The 27,602-nt window shown below is 48.5% G+C and overlaps 1 long non-coding RNA gene across 1 annotated transcript; it reads left to right on the top strand.

Moving 5' to 3' along the window:
- Positions 1-306: 306 nt before the first annotated feature.
- LOC139074943 (uncharacterized) lies at positions 307-22,670 on the top strand. Its single transcript, XR_011524972.1, has 3 exons — positions 307-396; positions 2,183-2,388; positions 22,511-22,670. It is a non-coding gene; the product is annotated as an uncharacterized lncRNA (long non-coding RNA).
- The last annotated feature ends 4,932 nt before the right edge of the window (positions 22,671-27,602 follow it).

A 27,602-nucleotide genomic window follows, 5' to 3' on the forward strand; every position in this document is an offset into this window, starting at 1 on the left:
ATTAATTCTGGGTGGAGGGTACACGAGCGTTTAATTTACTCTCTATAGTTTTCTGTATGTTTGAACTATTCCAGAATTTTTTAAAGAAAAAAACCCCAGTGCTTCAAAGTTTTTCTTTTTGTTTTTCACTCCTCCTCGGTCTCTGCCTTTTAAAGACAGAGAAATCGAGGCCTGGGCGTGGGAGTGGGGCGACGAGATTGGGGGCAATGGGGTGGGGCATGAAAATAGGCAAGCGGCAGACGGAGGAGACCGGCCACCCTTAGCGGGTCCAGATTGGTTCCGCCCCCGCCCAGCTGTTCCCATGGCAACCAGGGTCGTTGCTTGGCTGGACCAGCCGGCGAGCCAGGCTCCCGGGCGCCACCTGGTGGCCTTTCTGGTGGCGAGGGGTGCCCGAGGGTGAGTCAGGGGGACCACCTTGCGGGGTGCTCCTTAAAAATAAAGAACAGCGTTGTCCTGTCCCACAGGGTCCCTTGTAGCTGCGTCTGCTGCCCTTAGGGCAATGGCAATTCATCTCAGAAACTGCCATCAAGGGTTTGCAGGCGTCTCCTGGTGGCCACACCCCTCTGGGCATTTGCAGGTGTGCCTTCATGGGGACCCCCAGAATTCCCCGTCACAAATCACTCAGAGACCCCAAGAGAGGAGAGGGCTTTATGACATGCCTGTGTGGACTTCTATACAGCGTATACTCATTCTTTTATAAATGTTCTATAAATTTTTTTACTCCAAAAGGAACATAAATTTGTAGAAAATGAGGAAAATCATCTCACCACCCACACATAACCAGAGCTAACATTTGCATCCTTATCCCTCCACTGTCCCTCTGCTCCATTCATTTTTGAGGGGCTGGTTTTTCACAAAATGGGAAATTCACAGCCTCCGCGTGATTTTCCACCAGGGCTCTGAAGCGAGGCAGACCTGGGTTCCAAGCCCAGCTCCCCAACCTCGGGCAGATGAATGAATTTATCTACGTCTCAGTCTCCTACCCTGCCCAATGGGGATATTAGCTGTACCTATCTCATGGGTCACTGGGAAATTTTCAATGATGTAATCCCTATAAAAACACTTAGCTGAATACTTAGTAAGAAACAGAACTTCAGCTGTTGCTAGAAAGACAGCCAAGGATAGCATGGCATAATAATGATATTCTACAGTCCACTTTTTTCGCTGAATACCGCATGAGCATGTCCCCTGTATCCTTAAACATCATCTAAGAACGTGACTCAATGATCACGTGGTATTTCAACATACGGATGTATCCCATAGTTTATTTAACCACTTCTCCACCTTAGGATCCGAACCAGCGAAACCCTGGGCCGCCGCAGCTGAGCGTGTGAACTTAACCACTCGGCCACGGAGCCAGCCCCGAGCTCCATATTTTTAATTGAATTCTTTAATCCATCTGGAACATATTTTGAAACTATAAAATGAGAGCTAAGAAGTCGGATTATACTCGTATTCGCTATACTCCAACCAATCGTCTCGGCATCATTTATGGAAGCATCCGATTTCTCCTCATCGAGAACACCTTTATTAGGTGGTAAACTTATCTCCATACTAGCTCTGTGTTGGGCTCATTGCTCCCGCTCCCACATATATGTGTCAGATTTGCTGGTGGCTCTGTTGGCCACAAGGCATCACTTTGTTGACCCCCACGGAAGCTCAGCCTTATAGCACTGGCCACGCACGTCAACAGGAGTAGCCAAGCCTCGGGCTGTTGTCCAGCTTGTGTTGACTGTCTTTGCTATCTTTTCCCTGCCATGAAAAATTCTTATATTCCTATCAAGGCCAGCATTCACCTCCTCCATGCTCAGCCGCATCCCTCCAGTCATATCCGTACTTGGAAAGCTCTCAGCACTTATGTATTCAGCCTCTTCAGTGTGGCAGATTGTGTTTTCCAAGGATGGTCTCACCAATGTACGTATCCATCCTAAGTGCTCTTCTTACCAAAATTGACTGGCTTGCCTCCCCTGAGAAGCGGAATCTGTGTGCCCTCCCCATGAATCTGGACCTTGTGGCTGCCCCATCCAATGGAACACAGCCAGAGTGATGTTATATGACTTCTGGGTCAAGGTCATCCCAAGGATACAGCTGCTGCTTGACTTTCTCTCTCTCTCTCTCCTTCTCTCTCTCTCTCTCTCCTTCTCTCTCTCTCTCTCTCCTTCTCTCTCTCTCTCTCTCTCAGTGCTCACCTCCAGAATCCAGCCACCACTTTTTGAGGAAGCCCAGGCCACATGGAGAGGCCACGTGTAGGAGTTCCAGCCCACAGCACCAGCTAAGATTTCAGCTGCTCCAGCCAGTGTTGACTGCCAGACAAGTGAGTGAAGAAGATGATTCCAGCCTTCAGAATTCCAACTGAGGACCCAGACATTAAGAAGCAGAGATAATGAGGTGAGGGGAAGATGGAAATTATTGTTCAACGGGTACAGAGTTTCTGCTTGGGATGATGAAAAATTTCCGGAAATAGTACAGATGGTTGCACAACACTGTGAATGCGCTTAATGCCGCTGAGCTGTACACTTAACATGGTTAAGATAAATTTTATATTATGTATATTTTACCACAATAAGAAAATACTAAGAAAGATCCAAAAAACAAAGACAAGCCATTCCCATTTTGCCCTTTTGACATTCCTGAGCCACAGAAATCACCTCTGCAAAGATTTGAGATAATTTGTTATGCAGCAATAGCTAACTAATACAGACATGCTCTCCTGCCTTTCAGGAAACCCTAGGGAATAGGTGCCTTTTCCAGAAATAAGTGATAAGCTTTCAGGGGACAGCCTGTCCCCACAATGCCTCAAACACTGCTCAGAGCACAGGAGGTACTTTGTAAAGATTTATAGACTTGAATTGAAGATACTCTAAGCTACAGACATGATCTTCAATTCTTTTTTGAGGAAGATTGGCACTGAGCTAACATCTGCTGCCAATCCTCCTCTTTTTGCTGAGGAAGACCGGCCCTGAGCTAACATCCGTGCCCATCTTCCTCTACTTTATATGTGGGATGCCTACCACAGCATGGTGTGCCAAGCGGTGCCATGTCCGCACCTGGGATCTGAAGAGGCAAACCCTGGGTCTCCAAAGCGGAACGTGTGCACTTAACTGCTGCGCCACTGGGCCAGGCTTCTTCAATTCTTTAATGGTGATTAAAGTTACATCCTCTATCGAGACTTTATGAAGCTCAGCCTGTTGTAAAGAAGAATCGAACTAACCATTACTGGGGTTTTCCCGTGTGCCAGGCACGTCATAGTCATCATGGTTAAGCACCTGGGTTTTGGAGTCGGGCAAACCTGGGTTCAAATTGTAGATGCCATACTTACCAGCGGTGGGTCTTGGGCAAGTTGCTTTATCTCTCTGGGCCTCAGTTTCCTGAACTGTAACATGGGTATTATGGAACCTATTTCAAAGAGTTGTCTTACGGAATTAGACAAGAGAAGTTCATAATATGTTGTGAGCAAAAGCTTGGCACATACTCAGTGCTCAAGAAATATTGACTCTGTCTCATTCACTCCTCACGGCAGCTCTATAAAATAGATGCAGTCTTATTATATCCATTTTACTGGTGGAGAAAGTGAAGCCTGGGGAAATTCAGAGACCTGCCCTGGAGTGCATGAGTGAGGAGGGGTTCGAGCCTAGTTTGGCCCTATATTCGCTTGTTAGGGCTGCCATGCCACAGCCACAGACCCAGTGACTTAAATAACACGAAATTATTTTCTCACACTTCTGCAGATTAGAAGTCCAAGATCAAGGTGTCGCCAGGTTTGGTTTCTCCCGAGGCCTCGCTCCTTAGCTTTCAGATGGCCGCCGTCTCCCGCTGTGCGCTCACATCGTCTTCCCTCTGTGTGTGTCTGTGTCCTACTCTCTTCTTCTTATAAGTACCCCGGTCATAATGGATTGGGACCCACTCATCTGACCTCCTTTTCTTAATCACCTCTTTAAAGGCCTTATCTCCAGAAATAGCCCCATTTGAGATACTGAGGTTTAAGATTTTAACACGTAAATTTGGAGAGGACACAATTCAGCCCATGGCAGCTCCCTTCCTGTCATTCTGAGATTCTCATTCTGAAACAGGTGGAGGTGGAGGTCCGTGCTGGGACTCGGGGCCAGCATCTCCTGCTACAGGGCTGCGTGTCTGGACCAGGAGGAAACACCCAGTTGGCGTGCTGCATTCACGGAGAACAGTTTGTTCCGTGTGAGGCTGGGCCGACTGACTCCACAGCCGCCCGCACAGCCCTGGCAGGACCAGAAAATGCTAGTCAACCTGCACGGAGTGACGACTGCTCAGACAGGTCCGGGCCGGCAACGCTCACCTCCACACAAAGACCTAGGAGAGGGGAAAAAATATCTGTTGGCTAAATGGGAAAGAACAAGCCTTCAATTAATGACTCCCTGGAGGCTGTGGGGGTGAGGATTGGTGGGGAGACGGCTAGAGAGTAAAAATTTCCACCCGCAGTGGTTGTGAAAATCTGCCGGGATATCCTAGCAGAGGGAGACAGACATCAAGCAAAAATAAACAAGCAAGATGGTTCAAATGATGATAGGGACCCTGAAGAAAGTGAAACAATATGATGTAATAAGGGGGTGACAGGAGGTGCCCCGTTTCAAAGGATGGTCAGGGAGGGCCTCTTTGAGGAGGTGGCATTTGAGGCAAAGCCTGACAGACAAGGCCGACTGAGTTATGGAAAGATTTAGGGCGGGGTTCTCAACCTCGGCACTATGGACATCGGGGGCAGGATAATTCTCTGCTGTGGGGACCATCCTGTGCCTTGTGGGGTGATGAGCAGCCTCCCTGGCCTCTACCCAGATGCCAGTAACACCCTCCTCCCCCTCCAAGAAGTAAGAACCGAAAAATGGCTCCAGACAGTGCCAACTTCCCTTGGGAGGCAAAATCCCCCTGTGGAGATCCACTGATCCAGAGGAAGGGCGTTCCCAGAAGAGGGAACAGTAAGCGTGAAGGTCCTGAGATGGGAACCCGCTCAGCAGGTTTTCTGGGAACAGAAGTTTCTAGAAATAAAAATTTTCCAGGAAGTGACGGTTCGTGGGTGGTGTCCAGTGAGGGCCGAGACGAGTAGAAAGTGGGCAGGGGCTAGACTACACGGGGCCCAGTGCTGTGGGAGGGAGGGTGGGTTTTATTCTGAATGTAATGCTTTGGGCTGGCCTGGTGGTGTAGCGGTTAAGTTCGTGTGCACCCCTTCGGCGGCTGTGGTTCACTGGTTTGGATCCCGGATCCAACACTGCTCATCAAGCCATGCTGTGCCAGGTGTCCCACATATAAAGTAGAGGACAATGGGCATGGACCTTAGCTTAGGGCCAATCTTCCTCAGCAAAATGGGGAGGATGCGTGGCCAATGTTAGCTCAGGGCTAATCTTCCTCAAGAAAAGAAAAGAAAAGAAAAGTTGTGAATGTAATGGGAAAACGCTGCAGAGAAGGAGGATGGAATTTAATCTGACCTGAGAGATCCCTCCGGCCGCTGGAGGCCCAGATTAGGGGTGGCAAGAGTATGAGTTTCCTGTGGGTGCTGTAACAAATCACCACAAACTTGGGGGCTTAGAGCAACAGAAATATATTCTCTTAGTCTGGAGGCCGGAAATCCAAAATCAGGGTGTCAGCAGGGCCATGCTCCCTCTGAAGGCTCCAGGAGAGGATCCTTCCCGCCTCTTCCAGCTTCTGGTGGCCCCAGGCGTCCCTTGGCTTGTAGCCTCTTCACTCCTGACTCTGCCTCCATCTTCATATGAGCTTCTTCCCCTTGTCTTTCTGTGTCCTCTCTTCTTCTTATAGGGACACCAACCATTGCATTTAGGGCCCACTCTAAATCCAGGATGATTTCAGCTCCAGATCCTTAACTGATGAGATCTGCCAAGACCCTATTTCCAAATAAGGTCACCGTGTGAGGTTCCAGGTGAATGTAAATTTTGGGGGGGAGTCTACTGAAGACCCCAGAGCAAGCAAAGAGGAGGCAGAACGGGCTGCTGCCGTCTCCAGGCAAGAATTGATGAGGCCTGGGCCACGGGCCACCAAGGAGATGGAGAGCCACGGACAGGCCGGGCAGTTCACACAGCTGGCACGTTCTGACCGGGCATGCCTGTTTTTGGCACATGGGCCTGGGCCTTGCCCCGCAACACCTCCCCCTGGCAGGAGGAGCCAGCCCCGCACCGTGGCCAACCTTCTCCTCCATCCTGCCCCTGGTGTTGTGCTGGGGACTCCCCGCCTCCCCTCCAGTGCGCTGAGATTCTCCTGTGCTGGAAGGTTCTGAGAAAGCACAGTCGGGTCCCTGGCTCCTGCCTTCCTCCTAATGTGCTCACGTGAACATTTTTCTTCAAGACAGGAGATTAGGAGCCTTTATCTCTGGGGCCAAGGGCAAAAGAGAAGAATGTCACTGGCATTCCTGTGCCTGCCGCCCTCGTCCTGCAGGGCTGGGCTTGTTTTTCAGGTTTCGGTTGGTCGAGGGAGGGTCTTTGTTCTCCACAGAAACTAAATCCAGGGCCCTGTGTCCCTGGTCCGATTGGGGGATGTTGGGTGTCGCTGGCAACTGGGCCCAGGTGTTCTTGGCGTGCCCCACACCCAGAGCCTCAGCCCTCCTGGGAACAGGGCGTGACTGCATGGGGAAAGAATGTTCCACCAGCGGGAAGCCTAGCTCCCACTCAAGGCCCCTCTCGTGGTGATAATCAGGGCGCCAGTGGGTGGGGTGCATGCAGGCAGGCCTGGGGGTGAAGATGTGGAAATGGCATCGAGAGGTCAGGGCGGGGGTGGAGAGGGGAGCGGGCAGGGACAAGAGGAGAGACATGTTCCTAGCAGCACCTGGAGCAGTGTTTGTGCCTCCGGTTAGCTCACAACTGTGTGCGTCCTGCAGGGACTTGCTGGTCCTAAGTGGCGGGCCTCCGGGCCACCAGGAGTTGACGCTCGGAGCCCACGTCCTTGGTGCAGACGCTGACAGGAACTGAGCTGCTGTCCCGTGCCGCCTTGCCCTTCTGTGGCGCTCGCTGCGCTGCGTGGGGACAGGTGTGTTTACTGCCCGACACTGAACACAAGAACTAACAAAACCAGGAGCACAGATGACCGTAGCACTGTGACCCACGCCCTTCAGCAGCCAGCCGGGGGCCCAGCCACAACTGCTGCAGCAACCGGCCAGCATCTGCCGGCCTCCCGACTCTGCCCCCGCTTCCACCTTAGGACCAAACCAAGCAAGCCAAATATGCCCCCTGCACGGTCACCTAGGATGTCCAGCTTGTATTAGCTGCGACCAGCTTCCCCAGGCCGGTGAGCCCCCCTTTCTTCCTCTGTAAAGCAACAGGAGGCATTTCTCACCTCTTGGTTCATATTCTGGTGGTTGCACCTCTTCTGTGTAGCCCATGAGGTTTGTTTTTTCCCTTCTTTTTATTGAGATGAAATTCACATAACAAAAAATTAGCCATTTTATTTAGTTTGTTTTTTGAAGAAGATTAGCCCTGAGCTAACTGCTGCCAATCCTCCTCTTTTTGCTGAGGAAGACTGGCCCTGAGCTAACATCCGTGCCCATCTTCCTCTACGTTATGTGGGACGCTTACCACAGCATGGCGTGCCAAGCAGTGCCATGTCTGCACCTGGGATCCGAACCAGCCAACCCCGGGCCCCCAAATCGGAATGTGCGAACTTAACCGCTGCACCACCGGGCCGGCCTCCAAAATTAGCCATTTTAAAAGTGAACAATTCAAGAGGAAGATGGGCACGGATGTTAGCTCAGGGCCAGTCCTCCACAGCAAAAAAAGAGGAGGATTGGCGGCAGATGTTGGCTCGGGGCTAATCTTCCTCAAAAAAAAAAAAAAGTGAACAATTCAGTGGCATTTAGCACACTCACACTATTGTGCAACTACCATCTCAGTCTAGTTCCAAAGCATCTTCATTATCTCCAAAGGACCCCCTGTACCCATTAAGCGGGAGCTCCCCCTCCACCTCCCCCAGCCCCTAGCACCCACCAATTGGCCTGTGTGTTTGGAAGAACGCGTCCCCCTTCGCTGTCCGTCAGGCTGGCGTGTGTGACCCACTCTAAACAGAATCATCCCAGCCTCTGGCCTTTGCGCTGGGGGCTCGGCGGGTTAAGCACGTGGGAAGCCAACTGGATTATTTTTTAACACTCCTCTTCTCTTTAAGACAAACTTGTTTTCTGTAATAATGATGTAAAAAATTATTTTCTAGATTTGTTCTTCAGTTCTAAAACAATCGACAATTTTGCAAAGAAGAAGATCTCTCTATTTTTAAAGATATTATTCCAATTCGGCAAAATTTTTCACACGTGGACTAAAAGTTACACTTGAGAAAGACATCACACCTCGCAGTTCACACTTTGTTTCACCGTTTTAAATTTTAAACCCAAAGGAAAACTCACCAGGGGCTCCTGGGAGAGGTCAGAACTGAAGAAACTCAAGTTTCTTGTCTGTCTTCACAGCCAGTGTCCCCAGAACGTGTAGTTGTACCACAAGGGTGAGGGATACAAACCGTGTCCAAAGTCAGTTCGGACAACAGTGAACCATCAGCAAGTGGGCCCGTGCGTGGCGGGGCCCAGCTCCCTAACTGGGAGCAAGCTCTCTGAATGAGCGTCCATGTAGAATGCAATGCTTATTAAAGCTTGAGGAATAAAAATGTGCAAATTTGGATTTATATATATATACTCTTAAAACTCAACACCAGTTGCAGCAATTGTCTAAGGATTAAACCAACAGTATTTTTTTTTCAAAGAGGAGTATTTTATCACTGACGTTGAGAATTGCTGGCACAAAGTGCTTATAAAAAGCGGACGAGTGTTGGGTTGAGTTTATTCTTGTTGTTAAATCCTTAGCAGATAATGCACCTGCCTGTACTTGGGGCGGTCTGCTCCCCATCCCTGCCCTTCGGATGCCACTGGCTGGGGGCTCCTTGGAGAAAGGCTCTGGGAGCAGGCGTCCCAGCCCCTCACTGGACGTCGGGGGGGGAAAGCCTGCAGCCCTGGTGGTTGTTGGTTGGTTGTCTTTGTGCATATTGAGAGGAGCCCACACTTTGCAAGGGAGAGGAAAGAGACGGAAAGAAATGCCCCTGCATCAAACCAAAACTGGAGCAGGCGTGAATCACCTCTGAATATACATACACACCAACAATGGCCAGACCTTATATTAAAACAGAACTCTGACCCACACAACCTCTGCAGCAACCAGCCAGGATCTGACCAATAACTGCCACCATCCCTACTTGTTGGTCCCTCCCATTTCCAACTCAGGACCAACCAGAGAAGCCAAAAATGCTTCCCTAAGCAATCACATAGGAAGCCCCGCCTCGATTCCCCAGGCGGACAGCTTCCAATCAGGGCACACCTGAAGCTTCCTTCTTTTCACTCTCAAGCTTTCCCACTCCCTTGGCTGCCTTTTTTTTGTTGTTTAATTAATTTTTTCTTTTTTTGAGGAAGATTAGCCCTGAGCTAACTGCTGCCAATCCTCCTCTTTTTTTTTTCTGCTGAGGCAGACTGGCCCTGAGCTAACCTCCATGCCCATCTTCCTCTACTTTATATGTGGGACGCCTGCCACAGCATGGCTTGCCAGTCGGTGCCATGTCCACACCCAGGATCCGAACCAGTGAACCCCGGGCCACCGAAGCGGAACGTGCAAACTTAACTGCTGCGCCACCGGGCCGGCCCCTCCTGCCTGCCTTTGGATCTCTGCCAAACACAAGTGATGGTTGCTGTCCCCTTGCTCCAGCAAGCACTGAGCAAATAGCCCTTGTTTAATCTCACTCGGGTGGTCTTCATGTATTTCCACAGAGCCCCATTGTTTGTTTGATCTGTTTGAGTGTTTTTTTTTATTGAGGTTATGATAGTTTACAACCTTGTGAAATTTCAGTTGTACGTTATTATTTGTCAGTCATATTATGAAGTGCACCACTTCACCCTTTGTGCCCACCCCTCACTCCTCTTTTCCCTTGGTAACCACTAATCTGTTCTCTCTGTCCACGTGTTTGTTTATCTTCCACATATGAGTGGAGTCATACAGACATTGTCTTTCTCTATCTGGCTTATTTCACTTAACATAATACCCTCGAGGTCCATCCATCTTGTTGCAAATGGGACTATTTTATCCTTTTTTATGGCTGAGTAGTATTCCATTGTGTATATATATATATATATATACCACATCTTCTTTATCCAATCATCAGTCGATGGGCACTTGGGTTGCTTCCCCGTCTTGGCTATTGTAAATAATGCTGCAATGAACATTGGAGTGCATGGGTCTCTTTGAATTGCTGATTTCAAGCTTGTTGGATAGATACCCAGTAGTGGGATGGCTGGGTCATATGGTATTTCTATTTTTAATTTTCTGAGAAATCTCCATACTGTTTTCCCTAGTGGCTGTACCAATTTGCATTCCTACTAGCAGTGTATGAGGGTTCCTTTTTCTCTACAACCTCTCCAACATCTGTTATTTTTTGTTTTGGTTATTTTTGCCATTCTAACTGGTATAAGGTGATATCTTAGTGTAGTTTTGATTTCCATTTCCCTGTTGATCAGCGATGATGAACATCTTTTCATGTGCCTATCGGCCATCTGTATATCTTCTTTGGAGAAATGTCTGTTCATATCCCCTGCCCATTTTTTGGTCGGGTTCGATTTTTGGTTGTTGAGTTTTGCAATTTCTTTATATATTACGGAGATTAAGCCTTTGTCAGACGTATGACTTGCAAATATTTTTTCCCAGTTGGTGCGTTGTGTTTTTGTTTCAATCCTGTTTTCCCTTGCCTTGTAGAAGCTCTTTAGTCTGATGAAGTCCCATTTGTTTATTCTTTCTATTGTTTCTCTTGTCTGAGAAGACATGGTGTCCAAATATTTGAGTGTGTTTTATGTTATTTGCATCTTAATTGAAATAATTCCTCTCAGTGTCTCCCATGACAAAGAAGGGGTAATTATGTCCACTTCACATGCTGGTCCCCAGGGGCCTTGGTACCTGGCCTACCAGGATGTCTTCTGGAAGGAAAAGAAAATCTGAACCCAAGTTGGGTTAAATCAGAGGGACATTTGTTATCTCACATAGCGAGGCATCTGGAGGGATGGGTGGGTGTATCCAGCTGTTCAACAGTGTCAGCAGGGCCAGCGTGTTGGCTGGACCTCAGAGGGCAACCTGAGTGGTTTCAAGATGGCTGACGCTCTTTAGGTGTTATATCCAAAACATAACTTCCGTGGATAGTCTCTCTTTTCTTCCGAGTGTCCCTTAGGAGCAAGACATCTCAATGAACAGAATTATACCACATGGCCACACTGGAGCCAGTCACTGGAGAGGGCACTGGAATTATTGTGACTGGTGGAAACCAACCAGAATCCACCCTCTGGAGTTGGGACGGGGGTTGGGCTGGAGTGGGGGCTCCCCTCCTGCCCTGGCTCTCTGCGACCAGATGAATACTTGAATAAAAAGAAGGAGATGCGAGGAGGAATGAAGACTAGAGTGGGGGTGGACGCCCATCACAGTGGAGCATCCACCACACCTGGCCAGTGTTTGATCCAGATCCTTAGTTGGAAGAAGGTGCTACGCCCCAGCCTTCCTTGGACAGGCTCCCACTGGGTGTGGACATGGATGCTCCTCGCAAGGGCCTGCTCTCTTCCATGAGTCATTTATCACGAGATAGAGCGTCATCCAACCCCTCACTGGGCCTGTCACCACTTTGAAGAGGAGAGTCACCGGGAAGGCAGGAAGCAAAGTCTGGAGGTCCCCAAGACCATTTCCACTTCTGGCATCAAGTGCACAGTTCAGAGGTCCACGAGACCACCATCAGGTTTGAGAACTAGCCGGAAGGACTTACAGAACTCACCAAGAGCTGTCATACTTAAGGTTATGGGTTATCACGGCAGAGGATACAGATTGAAATCAGCCAAGGGAAGACACACAGAGGGCAGACTCCAGGAGGATTCCAGATGTGGAGCTTCCAGCTGTTCCCTCCCAGTGGAGACATGGGCAGTGCTAACATCTCCCAGCAACAATGTGTGACAACCAAGCACGGAAGCCCCACCAGCCTTGTGTCCAGAGTTTTTACTGGGGCTCCATCACATAGACATGGTTGACTCCCCAGGTGCTGATGTCAGTTTCCAGCCCCTCCAGAAGTCAAGCTGATACTGCGTGGCCCAAAGCCACCGCCCTAAGTCACATTGTTAGACTGTCCGGCAGGGCCCAAGGCCCCCAGGTAAACAGACACTCTTATCAGGCAGGACCTTCCAAGGCTTAGCTGAGGGCAAAGGCCACACCTCTCTCTGGGTAAGCTCAATTCTTTGCTACACACAGACTATTTAGCTAACAGCTGTCTCTGGAGACTTTGAAATCACCACTGCCTTTCAAGGAAGCCAAGGAGGGGTGAGGGAGGGTAGGTCTGAAAAGCTTAAATTGAGTCCCCTGGAATCGTCTACAGGTCTAGTGGGCTCCACACTCACGGTCTTCTCATCATCCTTCCTTGAGCGTGGCCATTGGTGACTCCCTGGGTATCTTGATTAGGGGATCTTCCCAGACAAGAGTGTTTGGTGGTTAATTAAAAGACAAAAGGAAGACATTCAGGGGAAAGGGAGGTCTCATCTCCGGGCCCAAGCGTTTTAGAGGATGGCAAGTGCAGAAACGAACATGGGCATCTCTCCCTGGTTAATTGTGGGTTTCGTCTCCAAGGAGGAAAGTTCATTTTTGCCATGATTAGGTCCAAATTCTGCTACTATTGTGTCAGTAATTGCTGTGCTCACACCAAAAGGTAGGGCTGATGGTTGTGTAGTGGTTAAGTTTGCACGATTTGCTTCAGTGGCCTAGGGTTCGTGGATTTGGATCCTGGGTGTGGACCTACACACCACTTGTCAGGCCATGCTCTGGTGGGATCCCACATAAAATAGAGGAAGATTGGCACAGATGTTAGCTCAGGGCCAATCTTCCTCACCCAAAAAAAAAAAAAAAAAAAAAGATAGGGCTGAGTGGCCAGCCCTTGGGAACTCAAGCCCATGGTGCTGCCAGCTTCTCATAGGAGAGAGGCCACAGTCTTCTCTTCTCTCAGATGCCTGGGGCTCAGTGCTCATATCTGAGGATCTAACCACTGTCACAGGCAATTGTGATTTTCATTCTTTCTTGAATGTCCAGCTCAGTGAACTCAGTCCGTACATTATTGCATTTAGTGCTCACAATGATCCAAAGAGATAGGACCCTGTTCACGGATGAGGAAACTGAGTCTCATAGAAGTAAAGTGGCAGACCCAGAGTCACATAGCTAGCATGGCAGAACTGGGTTTGCACTGAACGAAGTTTGGGATACTTGAAATTTCCTGAAACCCGGGTCTTAATCACCAGCATTTCTCTCATTATGGATGCACAATGGTGTCTTCACTCAGACTTCCAGGTGGAAAACTGTGTGCGCAAGAGAAGGGCCCTGCAGGCCAGCCAAAGAGTTTGCCTAAAACATGTGAGCCGTGCATGCTACACACACTTGAGGTCAAAGCTGTGTGTTTTAAATATTAACAGAAAACGTGAGGTGTAGTAAGGCCAGCAGATCAGGAGATGATGGACATTGAAAAGATAGTTTGCTGCTTACAGTTCCCAAGAGGAAGGGGCATACCATGCCATGCAGGGCCACATGGGGAAGCACCAGGGTCGGTCAGGAGGCAGAAGGAGGGTGGAACTGTGGGCAAGAGCCTTTATTGTGGTTTCTGCAGGAAGGAATGGGTGAGGCAGGGCCAGCAGGCTTAGGGTTGGCTGGCTTAGATAATTTCAGTGGGCTTTGGGGCGGAGGGGCTGTCCCTAGTTGTGCGGTACCTGGCCCTGGGCAATTAGGGCAGGTAGATAGTGGCCCAGAGTGTGAGGGCCTCATAGAGGAGGGGGTGGAGGCGTGAACTCTGGATTGGTTGGTTTGCCTATGAATTGAGTTGTTTGCTCTCTCTAGGAATTAGCTAACCCCAGGAGGGGCCATCCTTCCAGGGTCAGCAAACCCCCAGGTGTGAAAGCATCACAATGCAGAAACGAAAAGACACGGTTGATACACTGTGCGAGAGCTTTTCATCCTCCTTTCATCACAAGCATATGCTGGACCAGAAGGATGAGCAGGATTTCATCAGGCTCAGTAGAGAGTGGGAGGGGTTTGCAAGCAGAAGAAATGATGCGAGCAGATGTAAAGAGACGGGATGTGCGGGCATGTGCCATGGCCATCTGGAAAGGCCCAGAAAGTCAGACGATCCAGGGCACCACCTCTTCCTTTTTGTACCAACCCCTCTGCATCTATCAGATTCCACATCATGGCGGGGACTGAATCCCACAATGCCTCTCACACCTGTGCCTTTGCCTCATCTCTGCGGCTCAGCCCAAGGCCAGGTCACCATCAGCTCTCATCCTGAGGAACGCAACACCCTTCTGGCGGTTGCCTCACCTGCCCCCATCCTTCCTCCCTCCTGCCATCTTTGTAAGACATCAATCTGACCGTGTTTATTCTCCATTCAAAACCTTGAGCCGAACTGGATATTTGAAGATATTAAGGAATTGTTCATTAGTTGGGGGGATGGTGGTAATGTGGATTTTTAACAAATAAAACGTGCTCCTTTATCTTTTGGAGATGCACAATGAAATATTTGCGAATGAAATGGTAGGAAGTCTGGAATTTGCTTCATAATAATAAGGGAGGAAAAAGGAGTAGGTGGAGGTGAGACCAGATTGGCCTTGAGTTGAAAGTTTGCTGAAGCTGGTGACGGGCGCGGGGCTGCTGTCTTTACACTCGTCCAGCTATGTTTGTGTGTTTGAAATGTCCCCAGCAGAAAGTTAAATGAAAAAAACCTTCAGGGAGCTCCTAACAGCGACTGGACAGAGTCCGAACTCTGGACCTGGCCTTCCCTGACCTCGTGACCCAGCTTCTGCTGTCCTCGCCCGGCCCCCCACCCCTACCTCCTCTGGGCACTAACGCACACCCCAGCCTCTAACACTTGCCACTGGTCTTCCCCTTTAAAGAGAATGCTGTTCTGTCCTTAAGACACACCCCAGAAGTAGACTCCTCTCTTTGCCCAATGTCCCCACACTGGCCCGGTGCCTCCATAGCTCGGTGCATTTACCTCCCGGAGAGCCCAAATCACGCTGTATTTCCAACACTTGTTTCTTTACCTCTCTTGTTTTCTCACTCACTCACTCATTCAGTCAGTCAGTCAATCAATATTTATTGAACATTTAACCCAGCCATTAGGGTTACAATGGGAATTGTGTCTGCGTAACCCAGCCCAGGGCCTGCCATGTGACAGCCTCGGGGACGGAATAACAGGGCTGACAGGGGGAATTTAGTATCCCACTTGGAAGTCTCTCAATGACTCACAGAAATCTGAACAGCAGGAATAAAAGGGCAAACGATGGGCGTTGCTTGCCTGGGAGTGAACGACTTCAGAGGTATGTGTTCAAAGTATCCGAACATCCTTTCCCACAAACCAACGACGGCACGTTGAGCCTCACTGTGAAGCGGGGAAAGTTGCCTCTTCAAGAGTCCCCAAACAGGGTCATTTTTTCCCTCCCTCCACGCAGCTCTGGCTGAGAATTAGAACGCCCAGGCGGCAGCGAGTTTTGAAGTAATAAAGGAGAATCCTGAAGATGCCACATCAAACCCTCGAGATACGGGACCCAAAACCCCTGAACGCTGCCTGTCTCAGATGCGTTACCATCCCAGGCCTATTTTTTTTTTTCAACTACGAACTCAAGTGAATTTCAGAGGCAATGAAAACCCTACGCAACCTTAAACCCCACAACCTCTTTGAACGATCTTTTGGTCTTCTTGAGGGCCTCGGGTTTGCAGACAGTTGTAATCAGTAGCCACAGATTTTTCTCTTTTTCTTTTTCTTAGCCTGGTTTTTACTGCACAGAATCACTGTAGTGTAGCGGGTTTGCTTAGAGACTGTAGAACCAGACGACCGCCTGGCTGTAAATTTCAGTCTCTTGCTTGCTGTGTGACCCTGGGCAAGTTATGTAAGCTCTCTGTGGCTCCAGTTCCTCATCTGTAAAATCAAGTTGGTGATAGTGTCTACCTTGCTGGGTTGATGTGATGATTAAATGAATTAATACATGTACAACATGGAGAACAGGCGCTGGCCGTGGCTGCACCAGCCAGAAACTCAGGCCACCCCGAGTGTCTCCCTTTTGCTCGCACCCTGTATCCAATTGATGACCACATTCTGTGGGTTATGCCTTGGAAGTCTTGCTCCCATGCTCTCATTTCTCTTCATCTCTACCCTCACCACCTTAGTCGGTCACTTCCCCTGTGAATGGCCACACCGCTCTCTTTCCCAAGTGGTCGCCCCTCTTTTCTCTGTCCAGATAGCTATTCAAGGTAGTCATTTTGGTTCTTTTGGATAAATCCCAGAAGTGGAATTGCTGGACATATGGTTGTTCCATTTTTAATTTTGGGGGGGAGCCTGTTTTCCTTAGTGGCTGCACCAATTTGCATTCCTACCAACAGTGCCCAAGGGTTCCCCTTTCTCCACAATCTCGCCAACGCTTATCTCTTGCCTTGTTGATAATTGACAATCTAACCTGTGTAAGGTGATATCTCATTGTGGTTTTGATTTGCATTTCCCTGATGATTAGCGAGGTTGAGCATCTTTTCACGTACCTGTTGGCCATATGTTTGTCTTCTCTGGAAAAACATTTATCCACATCCTCTGCCCATTTTCTAACCAGATTGTATTTTTGCTGTTGAGTTGTATGAGTTCTTTATATATTTTGGATACTAACCCGTTATCGGACATATGATATGCAAATTATTTTCTCCTATTCCTTAGGTTGCCTTATCATTTTGTTGAGGTTTTCTTTGCTGTACAGAAGCTTTTTAGTTTGATATAGTTCAATGTTCTTTTGACAAAGGCCCCCAATATTTGTCTACCCTCCCTCTCTCCTCTCACCAGCTCCCCCAGGCTCTGGGCACCTGTCTCCAGGGCCTTCTTCTCATTCACAGGGTGTGTCAGGTTCTCTTCTCCCTTAGGACCTTTGTAAGTGCTTCCTGGTGAGCTCTCCCACGGTCCTCCCTTTTTGTGCTTGTTACAGTGGCAACTTCACCTTTCTTAGTGTTATTATTTTATTGGCATCTGTGTCATGGCTCTTTTGGTGGCATAAAGCCAAAAACAAGCTAAATTAAGCAGAAAGTGCCCATCTTGCATCACTAACTGAACCGAGGCCACTGGGCACTTTCCACAAGGCCTCCCCACGTGGCTCTTGCTTTTGCCAAGCCTTGTACAACAAGGTCCCCCCAAATTGAGAAAACGGTGAAGAAAATGATACAACGAAAGCAAACAGAGGAAGAAAAGCAATGACCATGGAAGAGAAGGCAGGAAATACAAAGTGACTGTGTTGACAACCATCTTGTTTTGTGATCCGGAAGCGGTGTTTTAAGCATTTTTACGTGCTGGTTTGTGGTTTTTTTTGGGGAGTCTTTCACTTCTACCTGAAGTCATGTCCATTTCCAGCCTTCCACCTCCTAGTCCGGGGCTCAGCAAACTTCTCCTGAAAGGGTCAGATCATAAATATTTTAAGCTTTGAGGATCAGACCGTTGCAACTACCCATCCCTATGGTTGCAGCACAGAAGTGGCCAAAGATTCTCCAAGAACAAGTGGGCCTGGCTGTTCCAATATAACCTCGCTTTTGGATCCTGAAATTGGAATTTTATATAATTTTCATGTGTCCTGAAATAATTCTCTTCTTTTGACTTTTTTCAACCACTAGAAAACGTGACCATTATGGAAAATATTATGGAGGTTACTCAAGAAATTAAAAATAGAATCACCATATGATCCAGAAATTCCACTTCTAGGTATATATCCAAAAGAGAGGAAAACAGGATACGGAAGAGATCTCTGCAATTCCATGTTTATCGCAGCTTTATTTACAATAGCCAAGGTGTGGAAACAACCTCAGTGCCCATCAATGGATGAATGCACAAAGAAGATGTGGTGTATACATACAATGGAATATTATTCAGCCACGAGAAAGAAGAAAATTCTGCTGTTTGTGACAACATGGATGGACCTTGAGTGCGTTATGCTAAATGAGATAAGTCAGACAGAGAAAGACAAATGCTGTATGATCTCACTGACATGTGGAATCTAAAAAAGCTGAACTCATGGAAACAGAGAGTAGATTGGAGATTACCAGGGCCTGGGGGTGGGGAGATCCGTGAGATGTTGTTAAGGGTAGAAACTTGCAACCAGTAGAAAAATAAGTCCTGGTAATGTAATGCACAGCTCGTGATTATAGTCAATAATACTGTATTATAAACTTCAAAGTCGCTAAGAGACTAGATCTCAATTGTTCCCACCACAAAAAAGAAATGATGATTATGTGATATGTTAGAGGCGTTAGCTGATGCTGAAGTGGGAATCACATTGCAATATGTAAATGCGTCAAATCAACACATTGATTTCCGCAATGTGAAGCTTACACGATGTTGTATGTCAATTATATCTCAGTCGAAAACGTGTGAAAAGCATTCTTACTTGTGGACCACACAAAAAATGGACAAGGGACTGGATTTGGCCCATGGTTGTAGTTTGTCGACTTTTGTCCTGGGCTGAGCTGTGAGGTTTTATTGCCCCAGGGAATGACAGGACAGAAACAGAACAAGGAACTCATTGTCTCAGAACTGACTTCTCTGAGGCATCTATCCCAAGTCAATGGTGTTGAAATCCAAGCCTGGTCAGGAAGAAAGGCTATTTCCGAATTTCCCTTAGGTTCTATTAACATATGCAACCCTGGTGACTCTATCATTGTGCCTAAGTGCTAGATAAGAAGGGCAAGCGTCCACTTCCAGCGGATGAGGATAGTGGGAGGAGAGAAGAACCAAGGCAAGAGGGAGCAGGTGACGAGGCTCATGTATTCTGAGCTAGTTTTTCCAAATCCAGGCCTCCCAAAAGGGACAGCTAAGGGGAACCCAGCTAATGTGGAAAACCTGCACTAGAGGAAAAGTGGGCTGCCCTTAGCTCCTGTGGGGCGTGAACAGGGAGCAAAACACACTCCTGACACGACCACAGCAGGCGTGATTGGTGGTGTGTTGGACCTGGCTCGTCCAGGCCAGCTGACGTCACAAATCGGCCGTGGCGGGAGTATTCACACTGTGGGCATCAGCGAACGCTGCAAATCAGGTTTTTAAATTTTTCAGAGAGCCTCTTGTCAAATATTTACCAGCCCACCACTAGCTGACTCTCATGAATGTTGTGCTGAGTGAAAGAAGCTGCACACAGTTGGACATCTATGATTCCGCTTACGTGAAGCTCAGAAACAGGCAAAACTCATCTCTAGCGACAGAAGCCAGAATAGTGGTTACCTGGGGGTGTGGCAAATTGACTGGGAAGGGCCACAAAGGAGCCCGGCCAAGGGCTGGCAATGTTCTGTATCTGTGCTGTCCATCTATGTAGCCACTAGCCACGTGTGGCTATTTACATTTCAATGTACAATTCAGTTCCTCTGTATGCCAATCCCTCAAAAAATTAAACATAGAATTACTCTATGATCTAGCAATTCCACTGCTGAGTATATACCCAAAAGTGAAAGCAGGGCCTCAAACAGACATTTGCTCACCCACGTTCATAGCCGCACTATTCACAATAGCTAAAAGGTGGAAACAACCCAAAGTCCATCACAGACAAATGGATAAACAAAATGTGGTCCATTCATACAACGGAATATTATTCAGTCCTAAAAAGGAAGGAAAGTCTGACACCTGCTACAACATGGAGGACCCTCGAAGGCATTATGCTTAGTGAAATAAACCAGTCACAAAAGGACAAATATCGTGTGATTCCACTGATATGAGGTGCCTAGAGTCGTCAAATTTATAAAGATAGAAGGAGAATGGTGGGTGCCAGGGGCTGTGGGGAGGGAGCAATGGACATCGGTGTTTAATGGGGACAGAGTTTTAGTTTGGGAAGATGGAAAGCTTCTGGAGTTGGATGATGGTGAGGGTCGCACAACAATGTGAATGCACTTAATGCCACCGAACCGGACACTTAAAAATGATTAAAATGGTAAATTTTATGTAATGCGTATTTTACCACAATTTGAAAAAATCAGTTTCTCAGTCGCACCAGCCACATTTCAAATGCCCAACACGTGGCCAGTGGCTGCCATATTGGATCACAAAGATATAGAATGTTTCCACCATTCTGGAAAGTTCCACTGGCCAGCCTTGCTGTCCAGAGGTCGTTAAGGAGGAGCTGAACCAGTGGTTCCTCCTCGCTGACCTTGTCACCATGGATGTGACATCAAGACAACGGGAGTGGGTTGCGAACCTGCCCTTGGGGCCTGATGCTGAGGGAAGCCTGCCCTCTTGGGTTTTCCTATCATTCCCCTGGACGGTTTGAGCGTGAACTGGACTTGATCACACAAGCAGAGACCCAAGTCCTGTGCTCATCTTTAGCAGACAAAACAGACGTGTGATCTCACCCATCTTTAGAGAGACAACAGCAAGTCCATTTCCCTCCATACGGCTTCAACCTTATTCTCCCTCATAGCGGAGTCTTTGCTCCCTTGAAATATGCCCTCAACGCATACACTGGGGTTCCTTGAGAACAGAGGCTGCATCCGCCTATTTTTCTACATTCTGTAGCACCTATTATAATGTCTGGTGCAGAGTAGCCATTTGATAATTTTTATCGTTAGTTTAAAAAATTATGTGCCAGGATTCCTGCCACAAAGGTTGAGATGGCATACAAAAGGAAACTACATAACAAAATGATGACAACTCAGATAGGACGAAGGAATCAGGGCCAATTAAATGAAAAAGATGTGACAACTAGCGACAAAAGAAGTCAAAAGGCAAGTCAAAGGCTAACACGGTGGCTCTAGGCAAGCCTCTTTTTTGGCTTAGAGCTTCCTGGCAGGCAAAGTGAAAAGGGAAACACCGTCAGTTGAGTCCTTCCTATAGTCAGGGAAAGAAATGCGTCTACACCGGATGTCTCCCCTTTGCCACGTCAGATCTCCTCTCAACCCTTCTCTGGGCCATACTCTGTCCAGGGAGTGGAGCTGTATAGACAATACCAACAGATTCCTTTGCCCTCCAGCTTCTCGCTGGGTTCATCCTATGCTCAGCCCTCGCATAGATCAGAGGAAAAGAGGAGAATGAGATTGGACTATTTATCTCCCCTGCCATGCCCAGTTCCTCATTCCTTCAAGGTCAAGTTGCCTTGGGCTGGCTGTTCCCTTAACTGAAGGCCATCCCTCTAGCTCTCTGCCCTCCTGGGTTCTGATGGCCCGCCTTCCCCACTCCTTCCAGTCACGGGTGATAACAACTTGGCTGCTGTTATCCACACCTTTGTAAGCTATGTCGTAAATAAATTCTCCCCAAATGATCCTATTTTGAATGTGCCATCTGGATCCTGACGGAACCTCGACGGATACAATATCTGTTTCTCGGGGTGAAGCGAGCTCCTTCAGCCCTAAGTTCAAAAATAAATATCTCATTTGGAGTGTGATATTGGAGATGGGGAATGATGGGGAGAGGGGTGTTAACAATGTCCCCACAGCGAAGGCGAAAGCGGCAGTGAATTTCACCAGAGTGTTCCCTTCAATGAGAGGCAACAATATCTCCTTCATTCGGTCAACACATAATTATTGAGCCCCTACTGTGTGCCGGTCACTGTTACAGATGCCGAGAGTTACACTAGTGAACAAAATCCAACCCAGTGAAGACGGTACTGGGTCCCAGGACATGAACTTTTGAGCAGCAGTTCTCAAGCTTCAGCATCGGATGCCCCTGGAAGGCTGGTTAGGACACAGATTGCTGGCCGCACCCCCAGTTTCTGTGTCCGGAGGTCCAGGCTGGGGCCTGAGAATGTGCATTTCTAACTAGTTCCCAGATGATGCTGATGCCTCTGTTTGGGGACCAGATGGCCTTCTGATGCCCAGATCCCAAGGGTGGCTGATCACTTCCTTCAAGCCTTATCAGTAAAACATCTTCATCTTGACTTTTGTAGGCCCTCTGGGGCTGTGTTCTCCAGCCAGGGGTCAGGATGCCCTGCTCTTGTTTAACTGGACCTTGGTCATAAGAAATCAGGGGGACGTCCCTCATGAAAACAAACGCACCGATTCCAGGACTCTGGCTGGCGTGGGAGAGCTGAGGGATAAAATCTAAACCTACTAAGTGTCTCAGTCCCGTTTTTGTGTTCCCTCACTGTGGCAGAGCCTGCTAGCTGCCCACCATATTGGTCGCTCCTTTCTTCCCCAGTAAATGAAAGCCCTAGGTCTTAGCTGGCCACAATGCCACCCAGAATAAAGCCCACATTTTCCAGTCTCTTGCAGCTGGGTATGGCCATGTGTCTAAGTTCTGACTAATGAGGTTTTTATTACATTGAGATATAATTCACATACTGTCAAATTCACCCTTTTAAAGGGAATTTCAGTGGTTTTCAACTTAACTCGCGTAGTTGTGCAACTATTGCCACCATCAAATTCCAGAAGGGCTAATGGGTTTTAAGCTTCCAGGAACCTTCCTTTAAAGATAGATACTACAAACTCTTTACCCCTTCTTCTTTGTCTTTTCTTCTATTTTGTAGTCTGGAATATGAATTTGATGGCTGGTATTCCAGCTGCCATCTTGGACCATGAGGATGGAGCCACACCCTAGGGATGGCAGAGTGGGAACCTGAGGCTTTCCTGCTGCCAAGATGCTCACCTGGACTTTTAAGTGAGAAAGGAATAAACTTTTGTCTTGTTTAAGGCTCTCTTATTTGAAGGGGCGGGTGGGGCAGGGGTGGGTGTCACCAATATTCACAGATGAACCCAATTCTAGCTGATAACCAGTAGTCTGATGAATCAGTCTGAGTTCTTAGTTGTAACCACAGAAACAAATTCTAACTGGTTTGAGCAGAAAAGAGGTGTATTGAAGGAGACTGAGTACTTCACAGAATCTCCAGGAAGGCTGGAGAACCCGGCCTGGAGTCTACACAGTTGGGAACAAGCCCAAGCACACAGCAGGACAGATTTAGTGGAGAGATCACTGTTAGGAGCAAGTGGCAACCACTTTGATGCCTTCTTTTGAGGCACTAAAGGCAGTTTTGGCCACCCTCCTTCAAAGTGGACATGCCAGTACCTGCTCTTGCTTCTGCCTCTGGCTAAGCACATGTGCATCCGATTGGTGGCATACAATCACATGGCAGGGCCATATCTTCAAAGGAGGCTGGGAAAATGATCATCAGCCTCTCATGGCCCCGGAGCCAGAAAGAATGACAAATGGCTGCTACACCCATCTCTGGCATTCCTCCAGAACTTGCCCAACCAGAATCTCAGACGCCTGTTTCTTAACAGAGTGTTTTATGTCTGCGTGGAGAAGACCTCTGATGGACGGTGCCTTGTCTCCGGGACTGAATCAGCTGCCCCTTTCAATGCTTTGTATTGCCTGTCCCTTTGGATGGAATGAGTCTGTGTGGTGCCTTTTGAACTTCCCTGCCCATCCTGGGGAGAAGCATATGCATATGCAGTGAGCGGGGCATGGGGAGCGAGAGATTGCTGACCCAGCAGAACATTCCTCCTTTAACTCCCACTCCAGAGTTGCGGCCTCCTTTTTCTTTCTCCCTGACAGGATCAGGGCCCAGGCTTCATGACGAGGATAGAGAAACTGTCTGGCTGTAAGACTTGGACTCAATGCAGATTCCTCATCCAGAAAGAGAGCTCTGGGCCACACGCTTCTGAAGACCCTTCCGGCTCAAACCCATGTGCTCAGGTTCGTTGCTGCTGTGTTTTCTAAATTTCCCGGGCTCCCTCTAGGACGCAGGGGTTGTTGATGCCAAGGATGGAGCAGAGGACTTTCCAATTGGCCTCATTTCCATTTCTATTAAAATGTCTGCTTGCTCAGCAATTCCATTTCTGGATATATACTCAAAAAAATTGAAAGTAGGGACACGAGCAGACATTAACACGCCCATGTTCCTAGCAGCGTTATCCACAACAGCCAAAGGGTAGAAAAAACTCAAGCGCCCATCTACAGATGAATGGATAAACAAAATGTGGTCTAGCCATACAACAGATTATCCAGCCTTAAAAAGGAAGGAAATTCCGACACATGCTCCAACATGGATGACCCTTGAGGACATTACGCTAAGTGAAATCAGCCAGTCACAAAAAGGACAAATACCACGTGATTCCACTTGTATGACATACCTAGAGTAGTCAAATTCCTGGAGACGGAAAGCAGGGGAATGGGGAGTTGTTCTTTAATGAACATAGAATTTCAGTTTGGGAAGATGAAATGGTTCTGGAGATGGATGGTGATGATGGTAATTCCAGTGACCTGTGCATTTGCAAATGGTTAAAGTGGTACATTTTATGTTATGTATGTTTTACCATAATAATAATTTGAAAATGTCTGCTTGCTCAGAGTCCAGTGTGTTCAGACTCTCTTGGCTGGATCTTGTTAGCAGGACTAACGCCAAGTAACGTATTGCCAAAACTCCCACAGTTGACTTCGTTCATTGATCATTGTAATCAATAGAGAGGAACGCAACCAGCCAACCCTTCCCCATTCTCATATAAAGAGGCCAGCGTGTGTTGATGGCCTGGAGACCTGGACCCCCCCCCAAGCAATCAAATTTGACCTGTGGAAACGTGCCGACTCCACTCAGATATTCCAAAATTGCGTGGGATATCTTGTCCCCAAACAAGCCAGCTAATGGCTCCAGCTTTCTTCTGAACACAGACACACACACCCAGATTTGAATAAAGACGCGACAAATGGAATTTCATCTCCACGCGTCTATCTCTCGCTCGGAGACGATGCAGAATAGAAAAATCGAAAAGCTATCCGCCATCACCAGACAGCACCGATCTTTCAAGTGAAATTTAAAGAGAATGCGTGGACTGTCGCCAAGCATCCCCACCAAAAATAAAACACTCCACTTCCCTCAGCCGATTCAATTATCTCTCTAAAAAAGGGCTTTTTTTAACACCTCCCAGCAGGCAGCAGATTCAGCAACTTGGTGAGGATCGCAGTGCATAATCAAGCACCCGGAACCCCAGGTGTAAGATAAAACACGGACTGGCTCGGCCAGGACCAGCAGCACTCCAGCGTCACGAATATAAACGGTTAGAAATGGATATTATCGCTTTGGTGCCATCTGGAATGTTTTCCACAATGTAAAGCGTATTAAGAAAATTCTCCACGATTCTCTAATTGTGCAGCTAGGCTGGTGACCAAGTCTCTGTCCTTGACATGGCATTGCTCTGAGTTGAGTCTAAAAATTCCGCCAGCTTAGAAACAAAAATAAACACACAAAGAAAAAAAATCCTTCCTTTTCCTTATAAAATAATTCAGGCTCATTATAGAGGAGTGAGAAAACACACAACCCCCGGCCCAAAAAAGAGAAAGAAAGAAAAAAAAAAAAAGAGGAGAAACATCCACAGTCCTACCATTGAGAGATAACCATGTTAGTATTCTAATGTTTTCATGATTTCCTTCTAGTCCTTATGAATATGCATGAATATGAATATGAATATGAATATGGGATCATGCTGCCTCTTTTTACTTAACTTGGCAAATTGGCATTTTCCCTTGGTCCCTCCAGTCTGGCCACATTTTCATGATCCGCTTTACTGACTTTTAAGGCCTTTCAGCCTCTATCTGGCTGGAATCGCTCTCCTGCCTTGCACTTCCTTTACTCATCCAGCCTTATCTCCATGTGATTTTCCTCTGCGTATGCCTCCCCATTGGAGTTTCTGTGCTCAGGGCCTGTGCAGGGCCATCAGGCCCTTCTGGGGACCCAGTAGCCAGCCCCGCCGGGCCCCAGCTCCCTGACCAGGCCTCTCACCAGCCAAGGGAGCCTCTGCTGACAGTCGCCACTCACCACCAGCTCTCCCACCAGCCTTGGTTTCAATGGCTCATGAGGCCCCAGTGTCTTTTCCTTGAAATGACTTTTTGCAGTGTAAAGGAGTTTGCAATCGGTTTTCTCTGTAGAAATCATTAGCTTCCACAGTTTCCATTCCTTAGCCATCTCCATAAGAAGAAAGTCACAGATGGCGGTTCTTGAAGGAATCTGGAGCATGGTCTTGGTCGACCATATAAACATCGCACGAGCAGAGGAGCATGGAGGCTGTTTCAGGGGATGCCCAGAGACGTCCCATACCCCCGTGCCTGACATCCCCGGGGGCAAGAAAGTCCCCATTCTCCAGCTGAAGAGCTAGTTGAGGTGTTTTGTCTTCTTAAGACCTAGGACAGACCTGGTGTCGGTCCCTGACACCCAGGCCCCCTCTGTCCTGTCCTTCCTTGATCTTTCTGCCAGCCCACCTGGACAGGGATGAGCCCCTACCTGTTCACAGGTAGCAGCATCACCCTTTACGAGGAGAGGTGAGCAGGTGGGACAGAACTGGTCTCCCCCAAGAGGAAACGGGCGTGAGGAGGGCAATTATGGCCACGGGCCCAAGTAAAGCCCGTGATGGAAGGTCAGCCTCCTTATGAGCCCTTCCTCCCTTCCTGCTGCCAGTCAAATACTGCCCTACACCCTGTCATCCCTGGGAAAAACAAGGGCACCCCAGTTCCTGCATCTGTGAAATGGGCACAGCTCCAACCCCAGAGGGTTATTCTGGGGAGCAATGAAGGAACACGCAGGAAAAGCCTGCATGTCACCTAGGACACCAAGCCCTCTGGGCATCCTGAGCAGAGTCCAATGGTGTGTGGCTTGTGCCTGAAAAATCTGAGAGAGGGACACACACACGCTCTCCTAGAAGAGTGGTGGCTTACGGTTATAGCCCTGGTGGGCAAGGGGCAGTGAAAAGGTCCCTTTCTAATAAAATCTGGTGATTAAAAATAATAGCCACCCTTTCCTGTGCTATTAAATAACAAATCTATTGAGCGTTAGAGAAGGAACCACACTTTCCGGCCGAGCCTGTTGGCAGGCGGTGCAACAGCTTCAGGCACAAACAGGTGGGGAGAAGGGAGGTGCAGGAAGTCATCGGGATCTTTTTGACTTGGGCCCCAGCACCCAGGGTAGGGGGTAAGGGGGTGCTGCTGGGGAGGCAAAGCTTCCTGCTGAGCTCAAAAAGGAGCCACAGGCAGGATCAGGCCCCAACCACAAACAGGCCCATGGTTTATCTGCGTGACTTTGACCCCAGGTTCTAGGCAGCCGGGTTCTGGCAGGGTCACCTTCTCACTTGTCTTTGGGGGCACATGGAGCGTTTGTTTCCCCCACATTTAGTGGCAGATACAAAGGCATTGTGGAAGAGCCTGTCCTAGGATTCTGTCTGCTTCGAAGTTTCCAGTCCTTGCTTCCTGAAATCCCCTTCTGGCCCAGCACCGAAGAAGGGCCAGAGGATGGCACTGGACAGGCTGATCGGTCTGGGCAAGCCAACAGGCCCCTGCCCGGCCTGCCCAGCCACCCCTGGCCCACACACCCACCCTGCCTTTGGTGACACTCCCACCTGCACAGGCTGGCCACCTGGCACCCACCAACCGAGGCCTGCCCCACTGGCCGGCAGGAACTGACGCAGGAGGTTGTCCCTGTACGTCTGCCTCGGTTTTACGGTCTTGGGGGGCAAGGATCCCGTGGGTGACAGGGAGGCTGAGGCAGGCGGGGCTTTCCGACGCAGTCTGGGCTCTTCTTGTCCTAGAACGCCACCTCCCGAAGAGCAGGGACCTCGTCTTCTTGTTCACTCTAGTGC

Source organism: Equus przewalskii, chromosome 12 (genome assembly GCF_037783145.1).
Source record: "Equus przewalskii isolate Varuska chromosome 12, EquPr2, whole genome shotgun sequence".
Taxonomy (NCBI): domain Eukaryota; kingdom Metazoa; phylum Chordata; class Mammalia; order Perissodactyla; family Equidae; genus Equus; species Equus przewalskii.